Source organism: Phodopus roborovskii, unplaced genomic scaffold (genome assembly GCF_943737965.1).
Source record: "Phodopus roborovskii unplaced genomic scaffold, PHOROB, whole genome shotgun sequence".
In the NCBI taxonomy this organism is placed as follows: domain Eukaryota; kingdom Metazoa; phylum Chordata; class Mammalia; order Rodentia; family Cricetidae; genus Phodopus; species Phodopus roborovskii.
Window position 1 is genome coordinate 13,067,330 of NW_026126410.1, and position 9,068 is coordinate 13,076,397.

At 38.6% G+C, this 9,068-nt stretch overlaps 1 pseudogene; it reads right to left on the minus strand.

Moving 5' to 3' along the window:
• Positions 1-7,540: 7,540 nt before the first annotated feature.
• On the minus strand, positions 7,541-8,841 carry LOC127220585 (protein cornichon homolog 1-like; annotated as a pseudogene).
• Between the last annotated feature and the right edge of the window lie 227 nt (positions 8,842-9,068).

Sequence of the window (9,068 nt, forward strand, 5' to 3'; positions counted from 1 at the left end):
ATCTTCTAAACAGGTATCAATTTCAAATATTAAGATTGGTATCAGGAAGGATTATGCGGTAAATATGAGTACTGATAACTAGTCTTCACACTCTAGCTACATGCAACCTAATAGTTTCTTTTGCTGCAACCTACCTTTTAGCACACACACACACACACACACACACACGTGCACGCACGCACGCACGCACACGCACAAAAGCAAAGACTCAATTTGGGTTTCTTGATGGCTAATAACAGCCAATAGCCCTAAATGTTTTGCAAAGGTGAGAGGGAAGAATCCATACCACCATACTTATGTCCCTTGGTTACAATTTCCTAGAACATAGAGAAGGTATACCTAATAACTCTTTTATTTTACATTCATTCCAAGAATTTTGTCCCAAACCCAATAAGTGAACATGCTGTCACTAAGCTAAAACAAATTACTATTGTAACCAAGAGAATAATTATACATTTACAACAGACCAAACAATCAATTTATCTGCCTCTGAACTTCTTTGTGGGAAAGATAGATGTCAGATGTCAGCAGAATTGTGGGATTTCGCTACAAGTGCCCTTTTCTGTATTACTTTTTAGGACCAGAAAATAGAATGCCATTGTCCTCTTTATGTTCTGATGATGGGAGACATCTGTCCATCACCTTTTGAATCATTTCTTTGAAAAGAAGAAAAATAGAGGGAGTAGGTAATGAACACCAGACCTGGTTAGCACTGCCCAGGGCCCAAAGCACCCCCACAGACAAGCAACTAAATTTACAGAGAAAATGCAAATAAAACCAAAAATGCTCCCTATCTACCTTCCCTGCCTCCTGGAAGGTTTACATTGTTTTACTTTCCTGTAAAACAATGGTGGGTGGTGGTGATGGGGAAAGGTGGTAAGTGGCTTAATTTCCTTGTCCTAGAAAATGATGCAGAGTGTATGTGATTGAGCCATTAAAACTCACATCTTGACTAGGAAAAGGCCTCCTCATTTCAGATCTCCATTACAGCTCAGAAGGCTCAAGGAAATACGATATTTTAAACCATGAACAGTGAGTACCTTGTATATCAGCTAACAGCTGCATCAGCAGTTAAGGAATCTGATGAAAACCTTGAACTGTGACAAAGAGCAAAGTGCAGGACTGAAGACAGTGTCTTGTAGGAGAGCAGAGGAAGGTAGCAAGCCCTAACACAAAGCACAGGAGACTCACCCCACCCAGACTGAGTAAGATCAGAGCTGGGCAGCTGTAAAATGTCCTCACTATTATCACCACTGGTTACAAAATTTGAAGAAATGATGGAATACTATATATTTTAAGCATTCTGAACTGTAATGATCGGTATTTGAATTTTGGCATTGTGTTTAATGCTGAACTAGCCTTTACTCCACTCTCAGATTTTTTAATTTTTAATATAATTATTTTATTTTTGATATAAGTATACCCTTTCTTCCTTTCCACCCTTTAAACTGCAATATACCCCTGCTTTCTCTCTTTCAAATCCTTTTTTCATTAACTTTTGTTACATACAAGAATGCATGTACACATATATTCCTATATACATAAATACTCCCTGCTCAATCTGTATAATGTTATTCATATGTATGTTTTCACAGCTGGCCATTTGGTACTGGATAACCAATTGGTATGCCCTTCCTAGGGGAGGACCATTTCTCTCAGCATTCCTTATTTGTCTGTAGTTCTTTGTGTAGGGTTTTGTGGGCTTTCTCCCATCCACTAGGGCATGTGCAATGGTGTCATCTTTATTCAGCTCATGTGCAGGCAGATGTGTTGGTAAGAGTTTATGGGTATGACATTCCTCAGAGACACTGTCTCACAGAAACTCCCTGATTCTCTGGCTCCAACAGTCTTTCTGGCCCCTCCTCCAGCCTTAGGTATAGAAGTGTTTTGTAGACATATTTGTAAGGTGTACAGTTTTTCCTCCCGCCGCCTGGTCTTGTCCCGCCGCCATGCCAGCCCCAAATAATACACAGAGACTCTGTATTTGATACAATGCTATTGGCCCAGTTACTTGTTTCTTATCCGCTAGCTCTGTTTTAATTATTAACCCATTTCTGCTGATCTATGTATTTCTCTTACCGGGGAGCTGGCCGGCATTCTGCTTTCTCCAGACTCTCCATCTTGGCTCCTCCTTAATACTTCCTCTTTCTTCCTTGTCTCCTAGTCCCTCCTATCTTCCTTTCCTATTGGCCAATAGTGCTTTATTCATTAACCAGTATGAGAAACATATATACATAATGGCATCTCCTATCATCTCCTCTTTTCTGTCTAAATAAAAAGAAGGGTTTTAACCTTAACATAGCAAAATATATCACACAACAATTATCAAGTAAGAATCACAGTTAACAATATTTAGTACATCTCCCATCATCTCCTCTTTTCTGTCTAAATAAAAAGAAGGGTTTTAACCTTAACATAGCAAAATATATCACACAACAGTTATCAAATAAGAATCATAGTTAATATTTAGTCCATTAACATTTAGCAAGATTTGAAGAAAATATTCCATCATCTACCCTATCTTTGTGTGTCTAAAGTAACTTATCTTTAATCCTAACTAAGGAAAACTATAACCATAACTATCCGTCTTCAACTCCTTCAAAGACCACAGAAGGATAATATATAAACTCTAGAAATGACAGAGACACCTTGCCTTGTCAGTCAACTGAAGTTCTTCTGTAATCTTCCTTCTTCAGCCCATAGGCCATAGTGTGTCTGGCAGACTCTTCAGCCAAGCAGGAAACTTTAAACTGTCTTCTTGTATTGGCAGTTTGTCAGTCATTTTTCTCTGTGTCCTGCAGAATGTCTGGCAGACTCTTCCATAAAGCAGGAATTCTGTAGCAATGTCCATTTTGAATCAGCATCACTATTCTGTGGGTTCTGCATGTCCAGTTTATACAGCATAAAGTCAAACAGTCCAGACAAGAGCAGTATCTTGTCCAAATGGCTAGTCTTGACATATTGAAAGCAAACTCTATAACAAGTTTCTTCAAGGTCCATCTTCCTTTCTGAGGCAGGTGGCTTTGCCAGGAGCAGTTATGTCTCACTGTCAAGAAAAACCCTAAACCATTTTAAATGCCATATTCTGTAGGTCTTTGGAAGGTTTGAAGAATTCCTATCTATCTCAAATACATCTCTATATATCTAGAAAACCTAACTCACCTAGCTATAAGTTTTTACTATTATAGGTAACTATCTAAAATCTGTACTAAATTATACATTACATTTTTAAATGAGCTATATAAACACAATACCTAAACAAAAGGACAATATACACATCACAAAATTGACCTTAAATTGTATCAATAAATGAAAATCCATTCCAAAACAAAGTATTCATATCTATACCATAATTCCCTTTTTACCTTTAAAAGGTAATTGGTTGTGATAATTAACCATTTATAACCAAGTCCATTTAAATGAAAACAAACATTTATAAACAATATTTGGGAATTTGGGCGTCGTTCTTTCCAAACTACTTCCTGCTGGTAAAGGGCGCTGTCTTGGGGGAATCCTAAGAAGACACAGAAATCCTGGTTGTAGTCTGCGAGGCTGCCTTGTCCAAACTGTTTTGAATGTTGGATCACCAGAGACTCTGTTTCAGGGGGCCTGGCTTGATCAAACCACATTAGTCTGGAAGGAATCCACAGCTTTTTATTTTCTGTGGAAACAAAAATAGAAATCCTTTTCCCCAGTAGCTTGTCCTTGGACTTAAATTTTGGAGTCAAAGCATTTTTAAAATATATAAATTGATTTAATCCAGCAGTATTTCCTTTAACAGTTGTTTCTTCAGCAGTCAAACGATATAAAGACAATATAATGCCATACAGTATACAGATTCTTTTTGAGCTTTTCATTTTTACATGGCTTTACATATTCATTGAGACTGATCTCTACAATTCACATTTTTATTAGTTGTGGTTTTCTGTGATGATCTACGTCCTTAATGAGGGGTAAGGGTTACACTTATCTGTGAGTATAACGACAAATGTTTAGGGTGTAGTTAGGGGTTATGCTCATTTAAGAAAGGTGTGGTTGTAGGTTCTTATCTGATAGCCATTCCTTTACTAGCCTTGGGTTTTCAGTGCCAGGCATGGATGGGACTGTCTCCTGCTGAACAGCTTGTCTCTGGTTTGTCACTTGTTGAGAGGCTCTTAAGTTTAATTAAAGAGCTGTTAGCTGCAGGGTTTTGCTAAGCTGTTCTATTACCAATAAAAACCTAAGGGTCAGATATTGGGGTGAAAACCTTATAGATCAGAGAAGCAGAGGAGGAGCGACCTGCTGACCTTCTCTTTCTTACCAGAGACCCAGTCAGAGCCTCTTCTCTCCACACATTCCAGAAAGAAGAGCATGGAAATTCCAAATCCCTCCCTTCTCCTTCCTTTCAGCCAGTTGCTGGTCCCACCCACCAATTCAAAGTTAACTTTAAGTTCATGTCAATATACAAAAATCCATACCAATGTAATTTTTTTTTTTTTTGAGATTACTTGTTGCTTTTTGGATTAAGGAAGATTCAATAATCTACCTTTCCCCCTATTATTCTTATCCCTCTTTTTCTTTCAGAAAGAGATCTCTTAATCTATCCTCCTTTGCTTAGTTTCTTCCCTGGCCATGATCAATCACATCTTGCAACTAATCCCCCTAAACAATGAAAAACATCCACAACTCACAAAACACCCAAAACCACCCACCCCACCTCTCGGGAATGTATGTGTAAGTATTCTTAAAATTACTTCCATGTTGAGGTGCTTGGGTTTCATGAGCAAAACATGGAGGGGGTCATACATACAGTATGGAAGAGAGGTAATGAGTCATATGGAAGAATATAGATTAATATAAAGGGGTTAATTTAAGTTATAAGGGCTAGTTGAGAATAAGCCTAAGCTAAGGCAAAGCATTCATCAGTAATAAGTCTCTATGCCATTATTTGGGAACTGGCGATACAAAGGAAGTCTGACTACAGTTGGTCACCACCAAGAGATGCATGTTGATACTTCATGCTTATGGTTATGTGTCATGCTGATTGTTATGGTAACACACGTGTTTCATAGCTGGATAGGACTGCTGTTTGCCTCCTTCTTTGGAAGCTTGTATGACATGGAAGTTAGTCCTCAAGTGGGAGGCTTTCAGGTTAGTTCCAGGTCAGGGGACCTCTGGGCCTGGCTTCATCAGTGGGCACTCACCTTCCACCTCTGAGAGGCAACCAAGGACAACAGCAACAGCCTGCACTGTCTGGGGAGTCTCTTAGAAAACCCTGAGCAACAACTCAAGAGACATCTTCTTGTGTCTGGTGTTGGAGTTTCTTTTAGATAGTCCTTGGCTCTTGGAGGAAACATTGTCAGCCCAGATTCTCCTCAAAATATTTAAATTATTATACACAGACTTGCATGAATTAGAGGGTGTTTTTAAGCATATTGTTAATGTAGGGTTTCTTATGAGTTTTTCAGACCTTCTTGCTGGTTTTTTACCATCCTCTCCTTGTTCTGTTTTTCTCTCCTCCCCTAACACACCACACCATTTTTACTTTTTTCTCAGTCAGATCCCTTGTACCCTGATATTTCCCTCTCTATTTTTCCCTGGCCCCAACAATGGCTCCTTTTTACTTTCCTGGGTTATGGGTTAGGAGCCTCAGATGAGATAGACGATGTTTGACTTTTTGAATCTGAGCTACCTCACTTAGTATGATCTTTTCTAGTTCCAGCTAATTACCTGCAAAGCTTATGACTTCATATGACTTCATTTTTCTTTATAGCCAAACAGTATTTCATAGTGTATATACACCATATTTTCAAAATAAATCTACCATATGACCCAGATTTGTCTTACCTTGGTTGTTGGCATCTCTTTGGGAAAGATGTGATATGTAAATCTAAGTACTTAAAATTTGTTATGTATGTATGTATGTATGTATGTATGTATGTATGTGTATAATTTCAATACATAATGCTTTGGAGTTACTTTTAATCTAGTCATCATCAGCAGCTTAGGATATGTGATGATAAATCATTAAAATAGTTCCTTTCTAGTCATATTTTTCTAACCAGATATCTATAAAAATAGCTGCTCATTAAATTCAGGATATGCTCACCAACTATTAACAAAGTGTCTAGACAATCTCACTCCAGTGAACAGCCAACTTTCATCCTGTTTAATCATTTATTTGTACCATATCTGATTTTCACCAAGGGCAAAAAAAAATCTGATTTCTATGACTTGAAACTGACCTGTGCTGTCTCCATAGGCTACCCTACACTCTGATTCTTTTTGTATGATTTTTGCTCCCAAATATAATGAATACAAAATGTATGTGCCCCTGACATTTCTCCCACCAAACTGTTCCTTTACAGAACTCTCTTTCTCATTCCTATTGCTGTTATAATTAAAAGAACATGGGCTTTAGATCATAGAAAACTGGGTTAGAATTCTACTTGTACCTGTTGCTTCAGGCTCAGCAGGTTGATCCTTTGTATCCTCCATTGTACAATGAAGCAACTATAAGACTGTGAGGAGAGAAGAACAATGCAGGGTTGGATAACAAGGAAAACAGTCTGTGCACTTTAGTCTCCTTGGATACCTGAAGTACCCTTGCTGCCATCTTATGGTATTCTCCCCTTCTTACTTCATTATATATCACCTGGACTGTACTCTAAATACTTCAAGAGAAAAAAAAGCAATGCCTTCACTTATTCTGAATTCTATTTTGTGTCTCTGGTAGTTTGAAAGACAATGGCCCCCCAAGGGAATGGCACTATTAGGAGCTATGGCCTTGTTGGAGGAAGTGTGTCTCTGTTGGATGGGCTTTGAGGTCTCTTTTCTCAAGCTTCCCTCAGTGTGACGGTCAGTTGACTTCCTGTTGCCTTTAAGGTGTAGCACTCTCAACTACTAGTACCACACAGCTGCCATGTTCCCCATCATGATGATAATGAACTGGATCTCTGAAACTGTAAGCCAGTACCTCAATGACATAAGACACTGAGATGCAAAGTTTGGAGTTTGTCTAGCTGGTTCTTGGTCTTGCTTTAGTCCAGTATTTCCTCACTATGCTCCATTCCCTAAATTTTAGAATGGTAAGGTGTATCCTGTACCACTATATATTAGTGCAGCCAGTGTTGGTGAGACACACCTTTAATCCCAGTACTTGGGAGAAAGAGTCAGGCAGATCTCAGTGAGTTTGAGGCTAGCCTAGTCTACAAAGCAAGTTCCAGGATAGCCAGGACTGTTACACAGAGAAACCCTGTCTCAAAAAAACAAACAAACAATAAGAATTATGTGATCTGCTTGTTTAACTTTTATTTTTATAGGTGTTTTACAGTTAAGAGATTGTCATGCATCTCAGAAGAGACTTAAAATAAATATGAGACTGTTAAAGAGAGGGGCTGAACCTCTGGAACTGTAAGGAGCCACCTCAATTAAATGTTTTCTTTATAAGATTTGCCATGGTTGTGATGTCTCTTCACAGCAATAAAAACCCTAACTAAGACAGTGTCTTTCTTTGCAATAAATGATCAACTATTGGCTTTTGTTCTTCTTCTTCTTCTTCTTTTTTTTTCATTTCAGAGTTTTATTGTGTTGCACTGAAGGAACAGCAGGGTGGTTACACAGTTCTCAACTTCATTTTTGAAAATCTAAAGTACTTGCAAATTCTTAAGAATACCTAGACCACTGGATTAGGACAGTAAGCATAATATAACCAATTTCTTAGTAAATAATGTCTTACAAATAAAAACACATTTAAGATAGCTTTAAATGCATTCTTTACAGGTAATTCAGCATATGCTTGTATCACTTATGCTTAAGAATTAAAGCAAGTGTATTGATTACTCTGATGGAAAGGAGGGAAAGCCCTCTCTCATGCAATACATAGGGATAATATTCAAGTCGACAGGGAAAGGAATCCCACTCTTCTTATTGTCGTATCCATACACAATCATCTACAGTGATAAGTGAGGAAACCTGCGATGTTTCCCACAAGTCAGATACACATTTTCAGTTCTCCAGAAGCACCTCGTATCTACAGCTAATTTATATGGAGCCCTCTAACAAAGCTCCCAAAGGACTCAGGGCAGTCAGCAATTAATGCAATCACTGGGAGGGTTATGGCTGTTCCTTAAGATGCAAGTTCAACCTGTCAACACCAGAGGTAATCATTTTTTATATTAATTTATACATAATTCCATTTAGAGTCTTTATCCAAGTATAACATATGAAAACAGTCTTTCCACAAGCAAAAAATGTGGAAACATTTAAAAATTAAGGAGTCATTTTTTTTCTTCAAGTAACTGATCAGATTCCATAGGCTACTCTTGGAAACAGGACCTTGCTGGATAGAATCCCTTCAATAGTGGCGGTTTGCATGCACTTAACTGGACCAATTCTTCTGTGTTGTTCTATGAGCTCACCAAAACATAGATCATGCCCTATAGGTAGTAAAAAAAAAAAAAAGGCTAGAAGGTAAAAAGCTAGTTTATACCATCCCTCCTTCTGACAGTAGGCTAGAATGTCTGCATTCATGATGGTCGTTCGGTCATAGAGTCCAGGGCCACTCATCACCGGTCTACTCATATACTTCCAAATATGGTATGCCAAAAGGGGCATATTGAGACCCAGTGTAAGCCACTCTGCTGCACAAAGAAACATGACACAGAAGAAAGCATGGATGAGGTACTCTGGAAGTACAAGAGGATTCAGTGTATTACACTGGTCTATAGGGTTCTTGTAATCAGTCTTCAGCTCATCAAACGCTATGATATTCCAGATGGCGAAGAAGATGAGCACAGCGCCAGCATATAGCAGAAGGCCGCAAAAGTGAACGCCATGGCCGGGGAGGAGCTGCCGGGCGCGCCCGGGACCAGGGGAGAAAGGCCGGCTTTTGTTCTTCTTAACACAGTCAAGAACTGGTCAAATCACCAGTCCTTCCATCATCCCTTTTCTTAATCTTGTTTTTCTCCATGAATACTTTGCCAAAAATACCACAGGGAGTGAGAGCTGGACCAGTAAAAACCTCAGCCTCAAGTAGAATTCAACTCTGGCCAACTAAGAATCTCTAACAAAGGTCTACTTTTAGATGT